The 26,836-nt window shown below is 35.8% G+C and overlaps 1 protein-coding gene and 1 long non-coding RNA gene across 32 annotated transcripts in view; one reads left to right on the top strand and one right to left on the bottom strand.

Annotated features, from left to right (window-relative positions):
- Positions 1 to 26,836, bottom strand: part of NKAIN2 (sodium/potassium transporting ATPase interacting 2) — a 1,025,455-nt gene that overhangs the window by 202,222 nt on the left and 796,397 nt on the right. The window lies entirely within an intron of this gene.
- The window catches only part of LOC102165447 (uncharacterized), a 117,926-nt gene that overhangs the window by 44,917 nt on the left and 46,173 nt on the right, over positions 1 to 26,836 (top strand). The window contains exons 4-7 of one of the 3 annotated variants that reach the window (XR_014804760.1): positions 2,086 to 2,274; positions 5,020 to 5,129; positions 7,114 to 7,230; positions 23,208 to 23,282. The exons of 1 other annotated variant lie outside the window; for it this stretch is intronic. This is a non-coding gene — a long non-coding RNA (uncharacterized LOC102165447). Of the gene's footprint in view, positions 1 to 2,085; positions 2,275 to 5,019; positions 5,130 to 5,839; positions 7,231 to 23,207; positions 23,283 to 26,836 lie in introns of those variants that run through there. One more of the 3 variants, XR_014804761.1, reaches the window with a different exon arrangement.

The raw sequence follows: 26,836 nt of genomic DNA on the forward strand, positions 1-26,836 counted from the left end.
TAAGGAATACTGTCAAAGCCAGGTGGTAAGGCCACTGAGACTAGAGCCCTGAAATCTGTAACCGACATCTTTCCTACAGCATTACATGCAAATGAATAAAGTAACCAGGAGAGCGGAGTTCATTTTTCAACTCAGATAAATGCTTAGAGGAATACCTTTTAGTTGGAGAAAGGAGTATGTGTTGTCACATTTCCATTTTATATTTTTATTAATATTTATTCAAAACACATTTTATCTTTCTTTGGGTGGAGATAATGCAAAATTATCTGGCATGGAGAGAAAAATCTAGTGATGATCAATTTCTTATTAAAAGAGAAGACGAAAGAAATAGAGCAGAAAAGGAGAGGGAGAGGCAGAAACACTGGGAAAGAAAGAATTGTAGAAGGCCTGAAAATGCTTTAATGTAACCCAAATTTATGAATGAAATGCAATTGGTAGAGAATTTTGATACTTGTTAAAATTTTAAATAAACCAATGAAAGGGCTAAGACAACAGCAATTAGGGATTACATCACATAATTTTAATATTTATATTTAATGTAAATCAGTGATTCTCAAAATGTAGTGTGATGAGAGTTCCTGTTATGGCTCAGCAGTTTCAAACCTGTCTAGTATCCATGAGAATGCTGGTTCCATCCCTGATCTTGCTCAGTGGGTTAAAGATCCAGCATCCTGCATTGCTGTGGCTGTGGTGTAGGCTGGCAGCTATAGCTCCAATTTGACCCCTAGCCTGGGAATTTCCATATGCAGTGGGTGTGGCCCTAAAAAAAAAGCCAAAAAAGAAAAAATAGGGTGATTACAAATCACTTAGGGATTTGGTTAAGATTTCAGGCTCTTGGGCATTTTCCTAGAGTTTTCAGTTCAGTGGATCTGAAGTGGGGTCTAGAAATCATCCAGTGGTCCTCAGCTATGAGAAGTACAGGAAATACTGCTTTGCTCTGGTTTAATACTTGGAAGAAAGCCATCATCTTGATCTTTAAGGAAAAATGTGTTGTAGGTCTGAGATGTAAAGAGTATATACAACTGTGATACTGCTGTCCTCCAATGATAGCAAAACAGCTGAGATTGTTTTGAGAAGGTGACTCAGCCTGTGACGTTAAAGTTTGGTGACACTTTATCTCCCAAGGTTAGCACTGCTGAAAACTATCTTGGATTCATCCTTGTGAGGTATAGGTAAAGGGAAACAATCATATTTATTTGGTCCAACGTGACTTCAGTCTAAGGTTATCACACACCTTGGTTTTTTCAGGACAGTCTACTTAGCCCTTTTGTCCCATATTTTCTTGTCCTTTTTATGCTCAAAGTGTACCAGTTTGGATAATAAATTATAGGTTCACCCTATGTAAATATTATAAATAGGAAGAGACAATTGAAACTATGAAAACCCTAGTTTGTACAAAAACTCAATGAAGAATAGTACGTTTTGATATACCTCAGTTAATTGAATATTCTCTCATTTTATAACCTGAATGAGGGACTGTTGAGCTGACATATAGACACATATGGTCTAATTCTGACTTGGATGAAGTACATTCTTAATTTTATATACATGAGACAGTTGAAACAAGTAATTCTTGATTTATGTCTCTGAAAAGAATTAAGTATTGTTAACCAAAATGTATGTAATGAAAGTGGAGATGAAGAAACTTAAGGAAATTAATATCAAAATTGACTATCAAGAAAACCATTTCAAGTGACAGTAGTAATGAGTGTGTGTAAATATATGTGTGTATATATATATATATATATATATATATATATACATACACACACATATATACATATTTTGGTAAGAGTGCCATTTTGCTTTGAAGGCAGGGAAGGAAAAAAAAACAGGATACATGGAGTTATTAGATCTTATGGAATAAATGCTCTTTGATTTTTGTGGGCTTAGGTTTATTTAATCTTTGTGACTGTCCTTCGTGCATAAAATGGGTATCATATCTCCTAACAGAGTTGTTATGATTAAATTATAAAGATGAAATAAAGTACATATTACAAATACTCTATAAATTCTGACTGCAAAGCATATGTCTGTCTAATTGTCTTGTTCTTCATGACCATCGTTCACTGTTTTTGTTACTAGATGAGACCCTTCAATGACGTATGACAGCAGTTGAAGATTCTTTTAGGTGTACTGATTTTATCAAACCATGAACAGTAAACACATGATGTGATGATGACATTGGAGAGGTTAGATAAGATACACAGAGGCTTATTTGCATGGAGATTCTGGACAATGAAAGCTCTACATACCAGACTGTGGGTGATGCAGGTAAAGAAGCATTTGGTATGTTTTTATCCACAAATACATATAATAGAAAAGGAAATGTAGATCAACAGTGAATAAGTTTCCATTTTTTCATTTTTTTTATGCCTGAGTAATACTCGATTGTGTATATATATCACATATTCTATATCCATTCATCTATCATTGGATATTAGGTTGCAGCCATGTTTTGGTTGTTGTATAAAGTGCTGCAGTGAGCATTGGGGTGCATATATCTTTTCAAATTATGATTTTCTCTGGATATATGCCCAGGAGTGGGACTGCAGGAATATATGATAGTTCTATTTTTTTTGGTAAGACTTACATTTTTTCTATTATAATTATTTTACAATGTTGTATCAACATTTTTAGTTTTGAGAGAAACTCCACACTGTTCTGCATAGTGGTTGTACCATTTACATTCCCACCAAACCATATAAAAGGGTTCTTTTTTTCCCATACCTTTTCCAGCATTTATTATTTATAGACTTTTTGATGACCATTCTGAAATAATGCCATTTCCAGCAACATGAATGGACCTAGAGATTATCATACTAAATGAAATAAGCCAAAGAAAATATCATGATATCACTTATGTGTGGCATCTAAAACAATAATACAAATAAATGTGTATGAAAAACAGAAATAGACCCAGATCCACAGACAGAAAACTTATGGTTACATAAGGGGAAAGTGGAGAGGGGAGGGATAAATTAGGAGTTTGGAATTAACATATATACACTGCTATATATAAAATAGATAACCAACAAAGACCTACTATATAGCACTGAGAACCCTACTCAATATTTCGTAGTAACCTGTAAGAGAAAAGAATCTGAAAGAGAATAGACAAACACACACACATATATACATAATCACTTTGCACAACTGTAACTAACACAACATTGTAAATCAGCTATACTTCAATAAACAGATTTTTTAAGTGCATAAGTTTCTAAAGTATGGAGTTAAAAGCAAAAAAAAAAAACCATCAAAAAGAACAAAAGAATAATGAAAGTCAAGTTTCTTCACTATCATAGATTCTGTACTCTTCTTTAGCTTTCTCTTTTCTTTCTCATAATCTTGTTTTCCTTTTATTTCTTATTCAGAACACTCCATGCCTTTATTTCAATCCTTAGTTTTTCTAAAAGTGGCTTATGATGTTTTATCTAAATTTAGTTCTAAGGGAACCCTGATAGTAGATGTTAAGTATTCATCATTTATACCTGTTACAAGTAGAAAACGATATCAGTAAACCAAAATAAAAAGATCTTAAATATGAACTACAAACGTAATTTTTGTGTGAAGAAATCTTTAAGACTATTTAACCTTTACCCTATCAAATAGGAAATTTTTCTCAAATGCAGTTAGTATGAAAAATGTACTGATATAAGCTCAGTTTTAAAATTACAAACTCCTTAGACCACATGAAACCTTAGAGCCATTGTTCTCCATTCATTTATTCATTCATCCAACATGCATTGAGATTTACTGAGTCCCAATCACATGCTAGGGACAAAGGTAGAGGACCAGAAATGGCAGTCTATGGGCAGATTTATCCTCCAGACAGTTTCTATAATGTCTACACAGCAGTCCTAATACCTAATAATTGTGAGATTTACATCAGTATCCAAATGTAACAATTTTTTTTTTTTAATTGAAAGGAATGGCAGTACTGGTTCTAAATACCTGCTTGGGAATAAATGGCTCCACTTGAGTTGCTGCTGTCTCCATTGGTTAGGTCCTCCAATTTGCTAAATAGCCTGCCAACCCTCATATCCGACAGTTAATGACACCCTTTTCACTTCCTTGCTTTACTAGCTTCGACCATGTCAATTCAACAACATAAGCATCACTGGAATTCCTTCATTTCCCCCTATGTCCACTACCTGTACCCTAGTCCATGCCATTCTCTGTAGCCTGGATATCTTCAGCAGCCTCCCAACTGGTACCTCTGCTTCCTGTCTTGCTCTTCCCCTCACATTTCCTAATCAGATAGCTGCTGTTCAGACATACTGCACTTCCTGCAGTAAAAATCTGACCATGTCACACTGGCTTCTCTCTTTCTAGCTAAGCCTTCCATTTACTTCTGCAAAACCCATGGTTGGAATTTCTGAACTGTATATTCTTAACTATGGGAAATAAGCTTGAAATGTGGCATTTCTAAGGGTATTAAGATAAAAACATTTGTCTCAGATAGACAAGCTGATTAATTTGAAAAAGGGGCTTACTCGCTAATCCAGCACTTCAATAGCACAGAATCCCATAAGAACTAGGCAAGGTAGTTGTCAACAGACACAGGCATCAGAGTTTGAGTTCAAAAGATCAAAATCAATAGCTTTAGAGAACATACTTTCTCCAAAGTATGGTAATGGCATAACTCCCTTTGGCTTTAATGGAAGTCATGAAGCTAACATGCCATGTAACCTTTTTAAAATGGAAGGATTAGCATTCAACTGGAGCTGCCACATGGTGTGTCTATTGACAGAGCATTATACGTAGAGCTTGAATTGATCAAAGTGACTTAAATTTCTTTTCTGTCGTCTTTTGTAAACTGAGTGCCATATTATCCTCCCTACCTATATGATAATGATTTGAACCTTCAAAGTGAAACTCAATGGGGATGCAAACCATCTGCATCAGGAGGTCAATTCTTTCAGTGCATCATTCATATACCAGTAATAATGCTATTTAGGGGAATTTATTTAGATCATTCTTTTATCTGATGGTTCTTTTTCACTTTCATTTAAGAATATAGAGAAGGCCTATGAAGTGCAGGCACTGTCATGAACAAAAATATTTCTAGTCCAAATTGAGAGAATGCCTCTTCTACCCATGAAGATGTTCATTTTGCAAAAAAGGTATAATTGAATTATTGCCTACAGGGGGTTATATGGACTTTTTCTGTGACAAAATAAAAGGAGTTAATCAAAATTTTCTGCAATTGTAAAAAAATATTAAATATACACTAGACAGACGTAATCCTTTGATTTCTGTTTGCTGTTACCCATAAATTCCTCAAATGCTGAAATAAATTTCCAGGTAAATTATCTTATTTTAAAGACCTAACCATAAAAATAAGAATATTAAAAAAAAGAATTGTAAACATGGATTCCTGAAAATAGCATTTTTAGTGGGGTTCTGGGGCAGCTCACTGTCACATAAAATGTTTAATACAAGGTAAATCATGATTCAAAAATAAATTTCCTTTGTAAAAATAACATTTAGGTTCAATAAGGTTGACTGCTTTTATTTTATAAGAGCCCATAAATATGCTATTGGTTTCAAGTGCTTTTATGGGTTGCCTTGAAAAATAGTTGTTTCCACTTGAAAAAGCTACATACATGGATGGCATTTAGAACTTAGCCAGATGTCAATGTCTAAATGTTCACTAATCTGTGTCCATAAGCAGTCACTTATTACATCTTCCTATTAACAACACCCATTACTGCAGTGATGGTGTGCAGTTGCATCATAGTTGTTTGGATTGCTGAAATGAATATTAACCTGCTCTTTTACTCAGTGTAGCATGATTCTCACTCATACAGTGGCTCAATCCTTTTGCCTTCACATATATTTCCCCAAGATAATGAAATCCATTTGGGAGCTTTGGAAACCTTAACCAGCATAGATTTGAGAAGCCATGCTGCCAAACCCCTTAACAGGCTATTTGATGCTCTGCACCACTTTGATTTAAACTGAACCTCTGATACAAACAGAGCATGCCTCATGTATTCCAGAGTCTTGTGTTCTATTTCATCATATCCCAAGTATGTCACTTATCATCACCCTTGGTCATGCAGAGCTGAAAGAACAGGAGAGGTAGATGTGTGCTGCCATTCACAGCTGGGCTCCATTGTGGCTGCAAAGGAAAGTTACTTGATGCCTTATGGACTATTTCTTAGTCATTTAATGATATTCGAAGAAGAGCAAAGAGCAGCTTTTATAAAAATGACATTTCAACCACTCTAACCTTTTCTTATTTCTAGCCCTCACCTAAAAAGAATCCACCATCCTGACAGGTATTAATTCATGAAGTGATGGAGAGCTGACAATTTTATGGATCATGATAAAGCCAAAGACATGCTATGTTCTTGATTCCTTATGAAAAAAAGATTATAATTATCACATTGAACATTCAATTATTTAGGAAATATAACTAATAATCATAGAGCCATTTCAATCAGCAAGATTCACAACTAGTTTTTCTGAAAATGTAATAATTAAAATGGTTTCAACTATAGTTTCTCAGAAGTACTTTCTAAGAAGAAGTCACGCTAGGTGATTTTTCATAAAATGAAATTACACTTTGAATTTTCTCAGGAAAAGTTAAGCAGCTTCAAAGTCAGATGTTTTAAGAAGGGAGAACTAATGACTGTTTGACAGGTTTAAAAAGTCGTACTTGACAGCATGGTTATAGCTGTTTGATAGTAAGTCTTAGACATTCTGCTTTATTGAATGTCAGGCAGCAGAGCTGAAAGATCATCGAGTAACTTCTCTTCTTTAAAATGAGCAATTTTTCATTTAAAAGCGTAAGAGTAGTTTTAATCAAATGACAATTCCTAATATCCCTTATAGCTCTAAAATGTTATGATTTTATGAGTTCAAACCATTTGTTCAGGGTTAAAGGAAACCAGAATTTCACTTGTGTTATTTCACTCTGAACTGGAAGGCTGGATATTAAAATTCCCTTAGAATTCTGGGGATCACTCTGAGGTGGAGATTTAAATAATCTTACAACTTCCTTTTCAAGTATTAACTCATTAACAATAACCATTAATGGTTGCTATTCCAAATGGATTTCCATAACACAGGATATAAGTATAATTTATTTTTCCTACATAGACTATCAAAAGAAGGAAACCAGCATATTGTCTAATTTCCTAATTCAAATAATCACTTATGAGAAGGTGTAGAGTTGCCAGAGACAACAGAGGATGCTCATTTAAATTTGAATTTCAGGTAAACCATAATTTTAATGTAAGTATGGTTCAAATATAGCATGGCTCCCTTAACATCTTGGTCTGATTGTTTTCAGTCACTGTCAGTTATTAAAAGAGTTTTAACTCATTATGAAGATAAAATCTGTTCATTTTAAAACTTTTGAAATTAGGATGGTATACTGGTTAATTTTATGTGTCAACTTAACTGGACCACCTGTGTCCATATATTTGGCTAAACATTGTTTCTAAGTGTCAGAGTGATTCTAGATGACATTAACATTTGAATCACTAGACTGGGTAAGCAGGTTGCCCTCCTCCATGGAGGTGGGCTTCATCCAATCTGTTGAGAGCCTGAAGAGAAACAAAAAGCTGAGTAAGGGAGAACTTGCTCTCTCTGCTGGACTGTCATTAAGATGGGTCATCAGTCTACTCCTAACTTTGGACTAGGACTCAAACTGGAATTGATATCATTAGTTCTCCTGCCTTTCAGAAATTTTAAAAAAATTTTTAAAAATTATAGTTGATTTACATTGTGTTCATTTCTGCTCTACAGAAAAGTGATATACATATTTTTATAATTTTCTCATTATGATTTATTGAATATTGAATATAGTTCCCTGTGCTATACAGTAGGACATTTTTATTTATCCATCCTATATGTAATACATTGCTTATGTTAATCCTAAATCCCCACTCCATTTCTCTCCCACTCTCTTACTCCCCTTGGCAACCACAAGTCTCTTCTCTATGTTTATGAGTTTGTTTCCGTTTCATGAAAGTTCATTTTTGTCATATTTTATAGTATTTGTCTTTTCTGACTTCACTTTGTATTGTAATCTTGCAAATGGCATCATTTTGTTGTTTCTTATGACTGAGTAGTATTCCATTGTATGTATGTACCATATCTTCTTAATTTATTTATCTGTCAGTGGGCATTTAGGTTGTTTCCATGTCTTGGCTACTGTGAATAGTGCTGCAATGAACATAGGGGTGCATGTAATTTTTTTGATTTATTGTTTTCTCTGGCTGTATGTCCAGGAGTAGGATTGCTGGATCATATGGCAACTGTATTTTTAGTTTTTTGAAGAACCTTCATAATTTTTCCATAGTGATTGCACCAACTTACATTTTCACCAATAGCATAGGGGGATTCCCTTCTCTTCACACCCTCCCCCGAATTTGTTATTTGTAGACTTATTAATGATGGCCATTCTGAACAGTGTGAGGTGGTACCTCATTGTAGTTTTGATCTGTTTTTTTGTTGGGCATTGTTTCATATGCCTACTGGCCATATGTATGTCTTCTTTGGAGAAATGTCTATTTAGGTTTTCTGTGCATTTTTTAATTGGGTTGTTTTTGTTGTTGTTGAGTTGCATGGGTTGTTTATATATTTTGGAGATTAAGCCCTTGTTGTTTGCATCATTTGCAGTTTTTTTCCCCAGTCTATATAGGTTGTCTTTTTGTTTTATGGTTTCCTTTGCTGTGCAAAAACTTGTAAGTTTATTAGATCCCATTTGCTTATTTGTGTTTTGATTTCTATTGCCTTAGGAGACCGACAGATAAAACATTTGTATGATTTATGTCAGAATGTTTTGTCTATGTTCTCTTCTAGGATTTTTATGGTGTCATGATCTATGTTTAACTCTTTAAGCCATTTTGGTTTATTTTTGTGCATGGTGTAAGGGTGTGTTCTAGTTTTATTGCTTTACATGCAGCTGTCCAGTTTTCCCAGAACAGTTTGCTGAACAGACTGTCTTTTTCCCATTTTATATTATTGTCTCCTTTGTTGAAGATTAACTGACCATAGGTGTCTGAATGTATTTCTGGGCTCTCTTTTCCATTGATCCATATGTCTGTTTTTGCACCAATACTACATGTTTTGATTACTGTAGTTTTGTAATATTGTCTGACGTCTAGGAAAGTTATGTCTCCTGCTTTGTTCTTTTTCCTCAGGATTGCTGTGGCTCTTTTTTGGTTCCATATACATTTTTGGATTATTTGTTCTAGTTCTGTGAAAAATGTCATGGGTAATTTGATAGCAATTACATTAAATCTGTAAATTGATTTGGGTAATATGGACATTTTAATAATATTCTTCCAATCCAGGAGCATGGAATGTCTTTCCATTTCTTTGCGTGCTTTTAATTTATTTTATTAATGTTTTATGGTTCTCAGTGTATAAGTCTTTCACCTTCTTGGCCAGGTTTATCCCTAGGTATTTTATTTTTGTGGGTATTATTTAAAAGATACTGTTTTTTAATATTCTTTTTCTAATATTTCTTTGTTAGTATACAGAAATGCAACTGATTTCTGCATATTAATCTTATGTCCTGCTACTTTGCTGAATTTATCAGACTGAGTACTTTTTGTGTGAAGTGTTTTTTAGGGCTTTTATATATAGTATCCTGTCATCTGCCTATGATGACAGTTTTACCTCTTCCCTTCCAATTTAGATATCTTTTATTTTTCTTGTATGATTGCTATGGCTAAGACTTCCAATGCTGTATTCAATAGAAGTGGTAAGAGTAGGAATCCTTGACTTGTTCCATATCTTAACAGGAAGACTTTCAGCTTTTCAACATTGAGTGGTCAGAAAATGGATTTTATTATGTTGAGATATGTTCCATCTGTATACACTTTGGTAAGAGCTTTTATCATGAATGGATGTTGAATTTTGTCAAATGCTTTTTTCTACATCTATTGATACGATCATGTAGTTTTGGACTTTTGTTAATGTGGTTTATCACACTGATTGATTTGCATATATTGAAACCATCCTTGTGAACTTTGGATGAATCCCACTTGATTGTGGTGTATGATCTTTTTTACATGTTATTGCATTCAGTTTGCTAATATTTTGTTGAGAATTTTTGCATTTATATTCATTGAAGTTATTGGCCTATACTTTTTTTTTTTTTTTTGGTGGTATCTTTTATCTGGTTTTTGTTTCAGGTTGATGGTGGTTTCATAGAATGTCTTTGGGAGTTTTCCCTCTCAGTCTTTTGGAAGAGTTTAAGAAGGATGGTACAAATTCCTCTTTGTATGCTTGGTAGAATTCACCTGTGAAGCCATCTGGTTATGGACTTTGGTCTGTAGGGAGTTTTTAAAATTAGATATTCAATTTCATTTCTAGTGATTAGTATGTTCAAATGATCTGTTTCTTCTTGATTCAGTTTTGGTGGGCTGTGTTTCTAGAAAGTTGTCCATTTCTTTGAGGTTGTCAAATTTGTTGGAATATAATTATTCATAGTAGTCTCTTACAGCTTTTTTTTTTTTTTTGTATTTCCGTAGTATCAGATGAAATTTGTCCTTTTTTCCTCTTGTTTATTTAGGATCTCTTCTTGGTGAGTCTGGCAAGAGGTTTGTCAATTTTTTTATCCTTTTAAAGACTCAGTTCTTGGTCTTATTTTTTTTCCTCTTATTGCCATTATTTTTAAATCTCTATTAATTTTCTATCTGATCTTTATTTCCTTCCTTCATCTGACTTTAGGTTTTATTTGGTAGGTTAGGTTGTTTGATATTTTTATCTTTTTTTTTTTTTTGAGGAAGACCTGTATTGCTGTGAACTTCCCTGTAAAAACTGCTTTTGCAGCACCGCATAGATTTTTGCATGGTTATGTTTTCTTTGTCATTCATCTCAAGGTAGTTTTATATTTCTTCTTGTATTTCATCATTGACCCATTGATTTTTTTTAGCAGCAGGTTTTTTAGTCTCCATGTAATTATTTGTTTCTCATTTCTTTTTCTGTGGTTGACTTCTAGTTTCACATCATGGTCAGAAAAGATGCTTAAAATAATTTCTGTATTCTTAAATTTGTTGAGAATGTGGTCAGTCCTAGAGAATGTTCTCTGTGCACTTGCAAAGAATGTGTATTCTATTTATTTGTTTTTTGATGTACTATCCTGAAAATATCCATTAAGTCTATTGTTCTGTTATACCATTTAGGATGTCTACTGTCCTTTTTTTTAAATGTCTAGCAGTTCTGTTCATTGATGTTAATGTGGTGTTAAATTTTCCTACTGTTTTAGTATCCCCATCAATTTCTCCATTTATGTCTTTTAGTTTTTGTTTTATGTATTTGGGTGCTCCTATATTACGTGCATTTATGTTGATGAGAATAATATCCTCTTGTATTGATCCTTTTATCATTACACAGTGCAGGACTTTGGACTCATAGTGAAACTCTACCACTGGAGTCTGGACTTCTTGCCTCCATATTTGTGTGAGCAAATTCTTTATATTGCTTCTGCTTTTCTGGAGAAGCCTGACTAATAAAAATAGGAGAATAAAGAAAGAATACCCACTTTTTATATAATTGAAAAGAGCAAATTTGCTGTGCATCTTCTTGGTCTGCTCTGCTGATCTTGTTGATGGTAAATGGACTTGTTACAGGTGGGAAGAATCCTTAGTACATTCTACTGCTAGGGGACTTAGTCTCAGGCATCTTTCCTAAGCATAGTTTGTCTCTTTTGATCTTTAGCCACAACAAGCTGTCAGCCACCACCTGGAGTTTCCAGACAGCAATTCTCTCATACAGAAAGGTGTGTTTCTCTTCACCTTGTAAATCTGCAATCCCTAATCTCATCCACACCCTAGGACACAATTCTGAGAAAGCATGGTAATATTCACCTTATATACACTTTGGGCAATGGGAAATCTATGGGGAAATATTTGGTGCCCTCTACCCACCCTACTAACATTCTTTGTCATATTTAGATGGAAATCTAGGTTAAGCAGACATTGGTTGGAAGACCACAGCATCAATCTTTCTCTTTTTCAGGCAGATTCTGTTAGGGTTCCTGTTCACTTCCTCCAGAACAACTAGTCCAGCCTCTGGGAGGTCATGTGAGAGAAGAGCCACTTGATAGATACTGTACTTTCCTAATTGGAGATCTCTTCACACTCACCTCCCCAGTTCCCTACCTTCTCACCCTACATTCTGCCCCCATACCTGCTTTAAATCTCTGATGGTCAAGGCTGCCAGATCAGTTTGTTCTCTCTAGTTGCTGGGAACCCTTGTAGTTGTACATTAATAAATAGGCTGGCCTTCTGTGAAACTTCAACATCATCATTTTCTCAAAGCTCTGCTATAGTCTTTGCACTATTCACTACTTACTTGGGTGAGAAATACGTCAATAAGTAACAGACAACATCCTATTATCAAAAAGAATCTAAATTTTATTAGAAGTTAATTCCTTATTAATGTTTGTTTTGTTTTTATTTTCCCTAAGTGTATATATTAAAGTGAATTTTACATTGTGTTGGAGAAAAACATAATTTCTTTTTTTAAAATTTTTATTAGAGTATATTTGATTTATAGTGCTGTGTCAACTTCTGCTGTATAGCATAGCTACCCAGTCATACACGCGCGCACACACACACACACACACACACACACATTCTTTTTTCTCAAACTATCTTTCATCATGTTCTATCCCATGAGATTGGATATAGTTTCCTGTAATTTCAAAAAGTTCCGTGAGATACCTAGAAATTACCAGACCAGGGTTGGTGATTGCTTGCTCATGAAATGGTTGTTCTTTGAGATCATCAAGAGGAGTTTCTCTGGGAGCCTAACTTCAAGCAAGAGCTATTCTGCACTTGTCAGAACATCAGGTGGATTAGAAGTCAAGTCCTGTAATGTTACCACAACTGGAGAGGAGCAGGCAGGGCCAGGGTCTGTGGTCATGAGCAGATGAGATCAGGAGTCAGGGTCTGAAGCAGTATCAAATAAGGATTGACTTGTAAGACGAGGATCAAAGATGAGTGGTCCAGGTAAAGTGGAAAAGCATGGAGACCAGAACCTAGGCAAGGAGTCTGAACAATAATTATGGAGCATCTGCAGTATGAAGAAAGCTTCATACTGAAAACAACAGTCCTTGTGAAAAGAAGCCACCAGAAATTGATATTTAATTTCAGTTGGGTTTTTATGGTGGCCTTAAAATCTTCTCACATAAACCTAGAAGCTCTTTTATTCTGCTTTTATATCATACTTTTAGATATCTCTTCAAACTTGCAACACTTTTCACCTGTCTCTCAGTAGATGACTCTGGTTCTCACTTCACTGAGCCCATTAGGATAAAAGTATCTCAATTTCATCCCTTAGCAACAATATTAATATCACTGCCTGTGTTGATCTTTTCACTGTCCTCCTGTGCCTGAAGAGGAGGTGCTCATCTTGTCTAATGTAATTCCTCTTCCTTTTCTCTGAATCTCCATCCTCTTCTCTTTTCCCAGCCTCTCCCACTCTCCTCTCTCTAGCTATTCCATAATAAAATAAAATAAAAATAAAGACCCTCTAGTTTAAAAAAAAAATAACTCATATTTCCCTCTAGCTACACTCATCTCTTTCAATTCCCCTCTCAAAAAAAATTTGGAAAAGGAAATTTCATTGTCTTATTTTGCATTTTCCACTGGCCTTAATATGCCTAAATCAGGCATCAAATCCATGGGTATATTGATCAGTATCCTCTCTTTGACCTATTTCATTATATACACTTCCTTTCTTATTCTAATTAATTTTCTGCAACATTTTACAAAGCTGACATCTCTCCCTTTTTTCAACGCCTTTCTATTCCTGTCTGTGGTTATCTTCTGAACTTCTGTCTACCAATATTTTTCCAGTGCCTCCCTCTCTGCCTCATCCCTAAAAATTGATTTGCTGAGGACTTTGTTCTTAGTTCAATCATCATTAACTCTCTTTACATCAAAGTAGATTTAATGATTTAAATTAATGACTTTCACTGTACTTAAGACTCTTCAATCCATACCTCCAGGCTAATGTGTTGAGTGTTCTCTGTATCTTACTGAATGACTTATAGGGGGCCTACTTATAACTCAACAGGTCTAAAACTCAATCACATGTGTTCATCTCTCCTCCCTCACATTGCACTTAACCTCCTCCATATAGTCAGTATCTTTGCAAATAAAAGATGCTATGCCAGAAATGGTTGAAGGCATTTTAACTGTACTAACTCTAATTCTTAGAATAACCCTGTATGTTGGGAACTGTAATTATGACAAAATATAATAATAACATTAGTATTTATCTACTTGCTCAAAACAGAAACCTAGGTGTTACTTCAGGCTGCTAGCCTTCCCTCCCCAACCCAATACTCTAAATATTCCCCATGTCGTAATTAATCTATTCTGTAATATCTCTCATATTCTCCCTTTATCTCTAGTATGATTGAGTACAGCTGTAAGTCTTGTGTTGCAGTAGTTTCTGGACCACCTTCCACAATGTAGTCACAGTGACCTAAAATTCAGATCTGATTATTTCTCCCCAGTGTTCAAAACACTTGAGTATCTCCCATGTACCTTTAAGAATAAAGTTCGAATTTCCTGGTTTAGAAGATTCTTCAAGACCTGATCTCTTCCTATTTTTCTGCCAATCTTCTCACTTTGGAAGGAAGTTCTGTTGCCCTGGAGGTCCATACATGGTGAATTTTAGCCCCTTGAGAGGTGAATGTAAAGGTTTCTGCCTTCTGCCTGCACTGCTCACTCCTTTCTTTCCCTTTCTCAAACTAACTGGTAAGACTGAGGAAAAGATCAGTAAAGTTAACAATTAGGATATATGCAGATTATAAATTAGGATTTATGCCAGATGACATAAATCTTGGGGAAAAAAGTTTTTAGGGAAAAAGCAAGGTCATGAACAATAAGAAGGATGTTGAAAATACCTTAATTCTTTTTTGGCCATTTTGCTGGGTGAGGCATAAGAAAACCCCACTCTCTTCTTCGAGGGGCTGAATAGATAGTGCCATTAGAGCAAAGCTAAATATCAGTTAAGAAATTAAGGTAGAATAATTCTTTGGGGAAGACATTAAGAGTTTAGAAAAGTTTGTTTACAATCAAAGTGAAGTTCCAGAGGGCACAAGGAATGGGACATAGAGAATGGGCAATAGTGGGAAGATGTTAGCAAAGAGAAGATACATGGTTTGCTGACAGAATATAAGAAAGTAGAGCTTTTGGGATGGGCTTTTATTTGGACTTTGGTGGAGGAATGGCTAGCCTATAGTTCAGAGTAATTATGATGCCCAGCATTTTTGAGTTCTTACTACATGCCCAGAATTTGTCCTGGCTCTTTACATGGACCATTCTGCTTTCATTTTAAAGGTAAGAAAAAAATAAAGCATAGGAATGTGCCTAAATTTACATAGTTGCAAAGTGGCAACTCCAGGGGCAAACTTAAGCACTACGTGATAAGAGAATTATACTGTGATGTGAGCACGTTTGCTAGCATGGCTTGGGACTACGTATTGCTGCATAAATATTTTCATTGCCTCTGCAGCTTAGTGAAAAGAGAAGGTGAAATAGAGCTCCTTAAAATTCTCTAAAGCAGAGGTTTCCAAAGCTTTATAGCTCAGGCAGACTTTAGCTTCCCTCATAGTTTATGCCCTTTCCAAAATTAAGTGTTAGGAATCAAAATATTATGCAAAATAACTCAATTATGGTTTAGATAGTGACTTGTATATTTCTAAGGTTTAGAGGTTCCTCAATTCCTGATTTTCACCAATAATATTATCTATGTATTAATGTAAACCTTCACTGAAACATTTTCCTGTAAGTAACAGATACCAGTGAAGAAAATATTATGTATATTAGAATATGATTATGTAAAAACAGCTATCTAAAATTCTGATACATGGCCAATTCCTAAAATATTTTTGTTGTTGCTTTCTTTGTTGTATTTTGCCCTCAAGGCTAATGAATACAACCTTTATCAGACTCAAAATCTAGCTCAAATTCAATGTCAAGGACATTTTCATTAGAGTGACTTTTCTTCATTCTCATTGAAGTTGAGCAGGCATAAAGTCTTGACTCTTCTTGGTCTATTCTCTGCAGAAGAAAGGCTGGTATAGTGGAAAGTATGTTTTTTTTCTTGTTTAATTCATCAAGGCCTAACCTTAGCTTTACTTTTTATTAACTATGTGACCTTAGCAGGTCCCTGAAATTCTAAGCTGTAATTCTTTAAATGGTTAGTACTTTACCTGAGAGTACATCCTTGTTCAGCTCTTTACCCTTCTCTCTCTCCTGCTTCACTCCCTCTGTGACAGGTTTTCCTTGAGGTGTAGTCCCCCAGTGAATCCCACAAATCAAATCCTTGTCCCAAATTCTACTCTGCCTAAGACATTTGGTGTACCCACTCTTGTTGTTGGTATTGGTGGTGGTGATGGTTGTGGTAGGTTTTTTGGTTTGTTTTTTTTTTAATTTGGTTTTCAGTGAAAATTTTCCTTTTATGTGGATAGTTCACTGATTTCCTGACCTTAACCAGTGCTCTTTCTTCTAGATTTCTTATGTATTTAGAATACACTTAATATTGTAATAACTAGGCATTTTATTGTGATTCTGTGCATGCCTCTCTTCTAGAGTATATGCTTCAAAGGGACATTACAATCACTTTTCCTTTTTTTTCCCTTTGAGCCTCAGAGTTTGGCAGAGTTCTTTATACACAGAATATGTGAAATAACAGTGGAATATACAATGACAGTGGGAGAGAGAAAGAAGAGGAAAATATTTATTACTTATCTGGTTCTCTGTTATTTTTATTGATATCCTTAACAGTATGAAAAAACAACACAACAACAAAATCCTGTTGAATTGCTTTGGTAACAAAAGAGGGGCAGAAAACTGTATGAGCAATGGGCAGTGGCAAGTATAAATAGGGAAAGGGAACAAATAAACCAATCTCATTGGAAGAAAAGGCAGAGTGTGGGTAAAAATAGCTGAAGGTTGTGAAACATCCTTAAATGAATATACTGGCTTGCAGGGTTGACTCTCACAGTTCTTCATTCCTTCATCTTTTTGCCTTCTCCATATTCAGTGTCATACTCTACCTAGAGTTTTCCTCTCTACTCTTCACACCCAGTCAGGTAAGTTCCTTTCCTGTCTGTTATATGGGCATTTCTGTAAGCCTTCCCTCAAGAGTCTCTTGCCCCAGACCAATGGGGCAAGAGTCTAGTATTATAAAACAATTGACTTCTAAGTAGACATTTGGTTAAATCCATGTTTTTCCTTATAATAATGGTACATTCCAATTTGTGATATCAAAAATTTGGGGGGTTTATTTATTTAAATTTTATTAAAATATAGTTCACTCACAAAGTTGTGTTAATTTCAAGTGTGTAGCAAAGTAAATCAGGTATACACATATCCATTCATTTTCAGGTTCTTTTCCCATATAAGCTACCACACAGTACTGAGTAAATTTCCCTGTGTTATACAGTAGGTCCCTGTTACCCTCTATTCCGTATATAGTAGTGTGTATATATCAATTCCAACACCCTTATTTATCCCCCCCTTTTTCCCTTTGGTGAACATAAGTTTGGTTTTGAGATTGAGTCTGTTTCTGTTTTGTAAGTTCTATTGTATCATTTCTATTAGATTCCACATATGAGTGATTCATATAATATTTGCCTTTCTCTATCTGTCTGACTTCATGTAGTATGATAATTTCTAGGTCTATCCAAGTTCCTGCAAATAGTATTATTTCATTCTTTTTTATGGCTAATATTCCATTGTATATATGTACCATATCTTCTTTATTCCTCTGTTGATGGAAATTTAGGTTGTTTCCATGTCTTGGCTGTTGTAAATAGTGCTGCAATGAACACAGGGGTGCATGTATTTTTTGGAATTGTAGTTTTTGCCTGATAGATGTCCAGGAGTGGGATTGCTGGATCATATGGTAGTTCTACATTTAGCTTTTTAAGGACTCTCTGTACTGTTCTACATAGTGCTTGCACTAGCTTACATTCCCACCAATAGAGTAGGAGGTTTCCCTTTTCTCCATACCTCTACAGACAGCATTTATTGTTTGTAGACATTTTGATGATGGCCATTCTGACTGGTGTGAGGTGATAACCTCATTGTAGTTTTGATCTGCATTTCTCTAATAATTAGTGATGTTGAGCATCCTTTCCTGTGCTTTTTGGCCATCTTCTTTGGAGAAATGTCTATTCAGATCTTCTGACCATTTTTAATTGTTTTTTTTTATATAAAGCTGTATGAGGTGTTTATATATTTTGGAGATTAATCCCTTGTTGGTCACTTTGAAAAGTTTTTTTTTTCCCTTTCTGTGGGTTGTCTTCATTTTGTTGTGCAAAAGCTTTTGCTTAGGTTGCATTTGTATATTTTAGTTTTTGTTTTCATTACTCTAGGAAGTGGATCAAGAAAGATACTGTTGTGATTTATGTCAAAGAGTGTTCTACCCCTGTTTTCCTCTAGGTGTTTTATGGTATCTGGTCTAAAAATTTAGTTCTTTAATCCATTTTGAGTTTATTTTTGTGTGTGGTGTTAAAAAATGTTCTAATTTCATTCTCTAACATGTAGCTCTCCAGTTTTCCCAGCACCACTTACTGAAGAGACTGCCTTTTCTCCATTGTATTCTTGCCTCCTTTGTTGTAGATTAATTAACCCTAAGTGTGTGGGTTTATTTCTGGGCTTTCTATCCTGCTCCACTAATATATGATGACATCATAAACTTTGAAAGCAATCATGTGTTTGACATTTCTTGACTTCTCTAGATTTTACCAAGTTCTCACAAGGGAAATGGGTATGTGTTGATGACCTTCAGGTTCAGACTTAGCAGATCCCTAACAAGAAGCTGATTTGGGTCCTATACCCCCTCCTCCCATACCCTCATCCTCATTAGTGATGGCTGGGATTACTTTTGGTTGCTGATATACTTGGTAACTCTCTCATATAAGAGAGAAGTCTATAACCCTTGAGTGATTATATTCCCTCCTCTCACCTTGTTGATTCAGTTAGAAAAACTGAGACTTTCCAGAGTTTCTCTTCAGGCACTCCAGTTACTAGCTAGGACCTAGCCACTAAGTGGAAGCCCAGTTTGCTTCTCTGGAGCTTAAAGACCTTGGCTAGCTTTGTTATCTACCTTCCTTGGGGTGATGGAAGTTTCTTCCTCCTTTCTTAAACCTCCTGTGAAGCTGCTGGCTGAAGTCCTTCTATAATGAACTCATGCCAGTGCTTTTTCTCATGACTTTGAGAGTCACCCAAGAATTGGGTTTCCCCTCTGACTTAATTTCTCACTCTCTCCTACCCCCTGAAAAACACCCCTATAATGATTGCCATAGGTACAGGGCACTATGCCAGGGGCCTCAGGGCCATGACCTTGACAGGAAGATGATAGTGGCTTTCCTCCCTCCTCACATGTACTTGCCCTGAGGTCTCAGTATGTCTCCTCATATTTCTGAAATCAAGGCATATGGTGTTAACACTATATATTTCTTTCAACTGATGAGAGAATGGGACTGCACATACTTAGTAGTCCATATAAAACACATTTTAAATATTCTAATGCAGTTAATACCCCTTTCTTCCAAAGTGCGAGTTCCTGGCAATTCCAGTTCATTGGAACACAGTCCTGACATTGGATATGATGCAAAACCCCTGAGCACAGAAGCAGTTGTCACAAAACTTCAGCATTGAAGTATGGCCTTGAAGTCTCTCAGGGAAGAAACTGACTGCAACAATTTAGCACATAATTATTGATTAGTTTGTGATCTGGCTTTTTCAACTTACAGCCAGCAGCTTAGGGTAGCAACAACACAGAAGGGAATGGACAGGTGTTCATGTTGGAGGCAACACTGGTGAGAAGTGACAACATGAGAATCTGGCGAGTAGTGAGGGGAGGACCAAAAGCAAGAGCATTTTGCTGTATATTGGGGAACCTTTTAAGAATTCATACATTTTCTGGAATTGAAGGTGTAATTCCCCCCATGGTTTAATATTTTGAAATTGACATGTTTGCATCTTGTCAATGAGCATATTTAATACCAGTTTATTTTTCTAGGGAGACTTGTTTTGCTACAGTGGTACTTCCTAACATGAAGAAGTCTTCCAATTGAGGAAATGTGATATTAATAGTGACCCCAAATTATTAAGTTTAAATTGTATTCAAAGTGTTTTTTTAAACTTAGGGAGATCTTATAATATTTAATATATATTAGGATATCTCCCACAGGGGAAAAAAACTTAAGTAAATAGTTTTAAAGATTATTGAAATTATAGTTCAGTTACCCGGAAAATTCACTTACTGAATTCTCCAGTGGCAGCTGAAAATGCTTTATGCTGAATAAAACCTAGTGCCTCAAAACCTAGTGTTCTCCTCTAATAAGTGAAAAGAAAACATTGCAAAATGACCTATATTCTGTTAAAGCAGTTTTGCACAATTTCTGTTCCTTTCATACTGATTTATAAAAGATTAGTATGCTACATTTAACTACATAAATATACATTTCTCTGTTTCATGGGGCTATCTTTTGCCTTTTGTTTTTAAATGATTATATACTAGAGAGATGTATCTATTTCACATACAGATGAATAAGGAACATCATAGCATCATTATAAAGAGACATTAAAGAAGTATATTATTTGCCATAATGAGAAAATACCCAAAACAGGTCACTGAGGTAGAGTCTCCCAATTGTGAACAATACTTTTTTGTTCTAAGTCAAGATAGTAAATATTTTCCAGAGGTTGCACAAACAGACTAAACCACAGAAATAACATTATTTCAGATAAATGATCAATCTCTCTATGGTCCCCGAGGCTTATTTTAAAGGAGCTTTCAGCTGGGGGTACACCAGAAAGTCTGTGATGCATGTAATAGAATCAAGAGCTCCATTACAATCCCAAATTGGTAGCACCTCTGAGTATCTCTGGGCTCACTTTCTTAAGAAGGATATATGGGCCCAAAGTCCCAAATAACTTACCCTAACTCACCCAGTTATTAGTATACATAATTGAAAGTGAATTTCATTTACTGAGCTGGCCCTTCCTGCAGGTTCATTTTAGAATGTGATATATATCATTTAAAATGGTGGCAAAAATTCCAAAATCATGAATCCAAAGAAAACGTAAATATGTTTGTGACTGAGTGTATGATGATCAATAGAACAATTATTAATACAGACCTCAGATTTAAATTCTTAGGGTCAGTTTTTTTTTGCAAATTTTAATTGTCCATAAATATTTTTTTAAATAAAAATATTTCCTAAATTATAAGAATATTAGTAAAGAATTCTAGCAAATTCTTGGGGCAGAGATATGTGATGGGTGAAGAAAACAAAATTGTAGAAAATCATACAGCTATAGTACACATCATTTTAATAGAAATGATTTTCCTCTCTCCCTGGTGCTGTTAGGCACTATTTATTGATAATTCAACAAACATGATCCCTGGCTGCTGTAAAATTTGTACCTATGAGAGACCACTGAGACAAATGACATGTAGTCAAGGGGATATTGCAAAGGAACCTACATAATTTCCTTGGGCTACATATAAGCAATGGAATATGCCCATTTAGTGATTTCTTGCACGAAAAGTTTTCCAGAGATAGTGCTGTTAGGAGGATTGGGCACTTGCTGAAAAAATCCTCTCTTTAAAGGCCCTGCTAATTATGCTTTGTTAAGTTCCAGTATATTTAAATTTTTCACAAAAAATTACTTGGCAATGTTAGCAGAGAAGTTTTCTATCCCATTATTTTCTACAAGGGGAGAAAACAACGTTTGTTTAGGAAACTAAAGCAATCCAGCCCCTTTCCCTACCCACTCCTCCTCCAATGGAGATGCAGTGAGTTGCCTGATTGGAGGTTTGGGAGAGGACCAAGGCACCTGTAGCTTGGCTTCTGCCTCATCCTTCTGTTCTGGGTTGACCTGCAGAGAGCGCATGTTCTGACTGGCACCAGCCATGTGGTGCACTCACTCTGGGCCTGGCCCTGGGCATGAGGCCAGCTCTTGTTGACCACAGCCTGTGACTTCAGTAACTTGCCCACAGATGAACACTGCATTCTCTGCTACCAGCCTTGGCAATAATAAAAGACAAACTGGGATGGGGATCTACTTCCTTCTACTTACCTCTTCTGCCCTCCTTTTTGTTTTTCACTTTTTGTTCCATGATGCTGGTAATGATGGTGATGCCAAAGGCATAATTTAATGCAGCAAATTTTGCCCTTCTTGGTGTAATTCTCCAAGTTTTACAAGTCAGTGGCTAGAAGAACTGCATCACCCCCCCACCCACCCCCCCGACACACACTCCCCTGTGGCCCTCTGTAGTTAACTCCTCCTCCCACCCTAACCCTTGGAAACCATGGACCTGTTCTCTGCCTCTGCAGTTATGCCTTTTCCAAAATGTCATAAATGGAGTCATACCAATGGAATTGGACTCTTTTTAGTGTGGCTTATTTCACTCGGCATGATACACTTGGGAGTTATCCATGTTGTAGTTTGTCCCATTTTATTGCTAAGTAATATTCCACTGGATGGAAGTATCACAGTTTATCCATTAACCAGTTAAAAGAAATTGGGGCTTTCCAGTTTTTGACAATTATGAATAAAGCTTCTATCAACATTTACAGACAGATTTTTGTGTGACTATAAGTTCACTTAAGTAAATATTTAGGAATAGGATTTCTAGGTCATATGGTAACTGTATATTGAAAATTATTAGATACTGACAAACTGTGTTCCAAAGTGGCTGTATCAGTCTGCATCCTGACCAGCAATGTCAGAGAGTTCCTTTCACTTGGCATATGTGCCAGTATGTGTTATTGTTGGTTTTCTTCTTTAAAGAGTTTAGCCATTTTAAGTATGTAATGATAGCTCACTGTGCTTTTATTTTGCATTTCTCTAACAATAATTTTGGACATCTTTCATATATTCTTGATGATCAAGGAGCTGATCAATTAATTATGTTGCTCATTTTTTAACTGGATATTTATTTTCTTTAGTTTTGAGAATTCTGGATATTGTCTGGGTCTAAGTACTTTACCATATATATCATTTGGAAAAATTTCTCTTTTTATTTGCTTACCTGTGTTTGGAGGTTTAAATTTTGACAAAGTTAAATCTATCACAGTTTTATGGATTATGCTTTGGTGTCTTCTCTAAGAAATCTTTGCCTAACCAAAGGTCATGAAGCTTTTCTCCTATGTCTTCTTCTGACAGTATTATAGTTTTGGGTTTTACATTTAGGTCAAAAATCCTTTCTGACTTAACTTCTGTATGTGATTTGAGGAATGGCTCGTCTTTGACTCAATACTATATTTAGTAAGTATTAGTTTCTTAAAGGTTATTTGCAATGTACAAATATTTGCAAACCTATCAATGAACTTCTCATTGCTTGTTACATTAAAATCTATTGGTCTTACACTTTACATGGATCTTTTAAGTGTGCATTGTTTTGTAAAATCATGTATTGCTTATCTGGAAAATAGTGGTTTACTGAACTGTTCAGATTTTTTAAAAAAAATCTTGACAAAGTTCTTTATAAAATGTAACAAAAATCACATGTTTTCTTCACCAAGAATCTCATCAAAATATTGTCATATATTCACAAGCTGTCAAGCTCATTGTGGATGATGCAAGTTTCCAAAAAAAAAAAAAAAAAAGTGCTAATTCTTGCTTGAAAGTTCAAATGTTACCATTGGCATTAAATTTAAGGTTTTTTTTGGGGGGTGGGCCTTAAAGTGGTGAGTGTTTTTGTTCATTTTCACAAAAATATCTGCCAGATATCTAAGTTTGTATAACCATATTTTATCAGTTAGTTGTTCTTTAAAGAAATACCATGTTCTATGAAAAAAGTGGCTAGTTCAGTTTGCAACTCAATCACACAAATACTTTTCCTTCCAGGAAACCATCATACTTCAGTATACATAAAAGTGTTTTACGCATACTTGCCATCTTGTCTCACTGAATATAAAAAAGATGTGTCATCAGGGGTTGAAATTAAATAATTTGTACTGCTCAATCAAAGATATTAAGTGAAATTGGTTTTTGTTTCTTCTGTGAATATATGTTAGTAAATAAGATAATTTCTACTAGTGCAGTTTAGTGCCACTGTCTGTTTGTACTAAGTTTAATTTACCATTGCTTTCTGTAAATTTTAAATCTTTCCAGCAGTTTAATTTACCACTGCTTTTGTACCTTCAATGCACATATCAATACTGGAAAAGGTAAATAACATCTCAGCACTGAGAAGAAAATAATTTTTACCTCAAAGTCTCTCTAAAAGGGTCTCAGGGTCTCCCAGGGGTTCACAGACCATACTTTGAGAACCACTGGCCTAGGATATTGAAAAGGCGAGGAGAATAAGAGAGAAGCAGTACTGGCTTTAGAAATATCAACTAAAGCCTCAGAACTTTATTGAAACAAACACAGATGGAAAAAGAATCTTCCTTAGAAGGCAAGTTCCATATGCGTAAGCAGTTCCCTAGGATGAGGCATGGGAAGCAGACCTGGTGGCAAAAGATATGAAATGCCTGCTCACAAGAGGTGTCAGCACTGTGTCAGTAGACAGAGTACACACTCACTGCAGAAGCAGATGCCAGAAAGGGAAAATGGAAAGTCTGGAGGTTTCAGAAGGCAAGACAAATACCTTACAAGTGGCCCAAGGTCTACAGCCCCCACTGTTACTGGTTTCTTTTTTTTCTTTTCTATTTTTATGGCTGCACCTGTGGCACATGGACATTCCCAGGCCAGGGATTGAATCTGAGCCACAGCTGCAGCAATGCTGGATCCTTTAACCCACTGCACCAGGCCAGGAATCAAACCTGCCTCCACAGTGACCTAAGCCACGGCAGTCAGATTCTTAACCCATGTGCCACAGTGTGGTTTCTAAGCATTGCGACAAGATAGCAGTTTTACAGACACCACTTAAAGAGATAAGACAGTTTGGATGGAGGCATTTGCATTTTTATCCAAGGTATGATAATTGCACACACCTGAAATAACATAATAGAAAGATAAGATTCTCTCAGATCTAAGAAAATATATAATGGAAGGGCTGGGGTGTACAACCACCCAGTACTGTGGAGGTCTCCAGGTCATGGAAACCAAAACAGATTAAGTGCTTCTTTCTTGCCCAGGGTTGAGAAGTCCAGTTTTATTTTATTTTATTTTTTGCTTTTTAGGGCCGCACCCATGGCATATGGAAGTTCCCAGGCCTAGGGGTCGAATTGGACCTACAGCTGCCAGCCTACACCACAGCCACAGCATGCTGGCTCCTTAACCCACTGAGTGAGGCCAGGGATCGAACCTGCATAGTATCCTCATGGCAGTCGGGTTCGTAACTCTCTGAGCCACAACAGGAACTCCCTGGAAGCCCAGTTTTAAACAACAAGCTTACCAAAGAAAGTTGTCTGCCTTCAGTCTGTTCAGAAAAAGAACTTTGCAGTTTGATTCTAGACAAGTTAAGCACAGGAGCATTTTGGAATTTACATCTTGTATCTCAAATACAGACTTATGCCAAATACACTGATAGTGAGGTACTCAATACCTGGTTTTCACAGAAGAAACTCTTTAATCCTTCTGCCCTTGAGAGACACTGAAGAAATGTGTAACCCAGTATATCTTACAGTGGTGACAGGTAGTGAAAACTAGCATTAATCTACCCTTCATTATGTGCTAGGCATTTTATGTACTTAAAAAAACAAAAGCATTAGTTAACTCCAATAACTCCGTGAGATAAGTGTTGAATTTTGTAGATGAGGAAACTGGCTCAGAGAGGTTAAGGAGTCCGAGAGTGCACTTGCAGTTGGAACCTGAAATTAAGTCCAGGTCAGTCAAGACTCTAAAGCCCATAGAGTTTCCATTTTACCCAGTATATTTCAACAGGGTTTTGGTTTGTTTTTACCAGCGTTTTTTGTTTTTTTTTACCTTTAAGCAGAACACTAAAATGTTAAAGCTCCTTATATAGCATCAACATCCATGAAATTCTAATTAAATATTTGAAGAACCTCAAAAGCACTTCCAAAGGGCTCTCCAGATAGAAACAGCTGCCCTGCAGCTGCCTACACTATGTGTCGTCTCTAGTTCAACATCTGCTGCTTGTTTTTTTTGGTTGTTGTTTGTTTTTTTCTCTTTCTTTTTAAAATTGCCCTCAATGCCTAAGATTGTTCATGCCAATGCATGGAACTTTTCCAATTTATATCCAAGCTGAAGAAACTGCTCCTGGTTATATCTACCTCTTGTAGTTTTAACTGCACAGGAGTGGAAAATCCTCTGCCAGCAGAGCAAACAGGCCTCTACCCCTTTTTAATACAAACAGGAAGGCACAAGTGGCTTTTCCACTCAGCCTGGCTCTGAGTAAAATTAGTTGCTCTGTCAGGAGGATTTGAGTGGAGCATTTTATCTAGAAGGAGAATTTAACATGATCACAACATCTTCTATATATCACTTTACTGTGCTGAATAGTATCTATGGATTTAGTATTCGTTATATTATGCTGGGTGCTCTCTATATTATGCCAGGCCTCAGCTTCAGATCTGACAGGGGGAAATCCCTCTGGGTTGTTCTGCCTTAAAATGAATCTTAAAACTGTCTTGGCATGAAGCAATGAGAAGATTAAAAACAGGAAGAAAAATATGAGCAGCTTTGCCTTTTAGAAGTAGTATTTTGTCACAAATTTAAAATCATAATTAGATGGAGATGGCTAGAGATGAGAAGCCTAGAAAAAGAGGGAAAATAGAAGGGGTCAATTTCCGCAGTTGAACCGGAAGGTAGAAGAAGGAAGTGGAGAGTGAGAAAGTCAGGAGAGAGGGAGTTGCTGGGTCTTAGTACATGGAATAAGGAAGGAAGAAGGGAGTGAGATTTCCTGGTCTTTT

Source organism: Sus scrofa, chromosome 1 (genome assembly GCF_054392235.1).
Source record: "Sus scrofa isolate SSC_HxYL_T2T_F1_AM1 chromosome 1, Sscrofa_HxYL_maternal_Yorkshire_Landrace_v2.0, whole genome shotgun sequence".
Classification (NCBI taxonomy): domain Eukaryota; kingdom Metazoa; phylum Chordata; class Mammalia; order Artiodactyla; family Suidae; genus Sus; species Sus scrofa.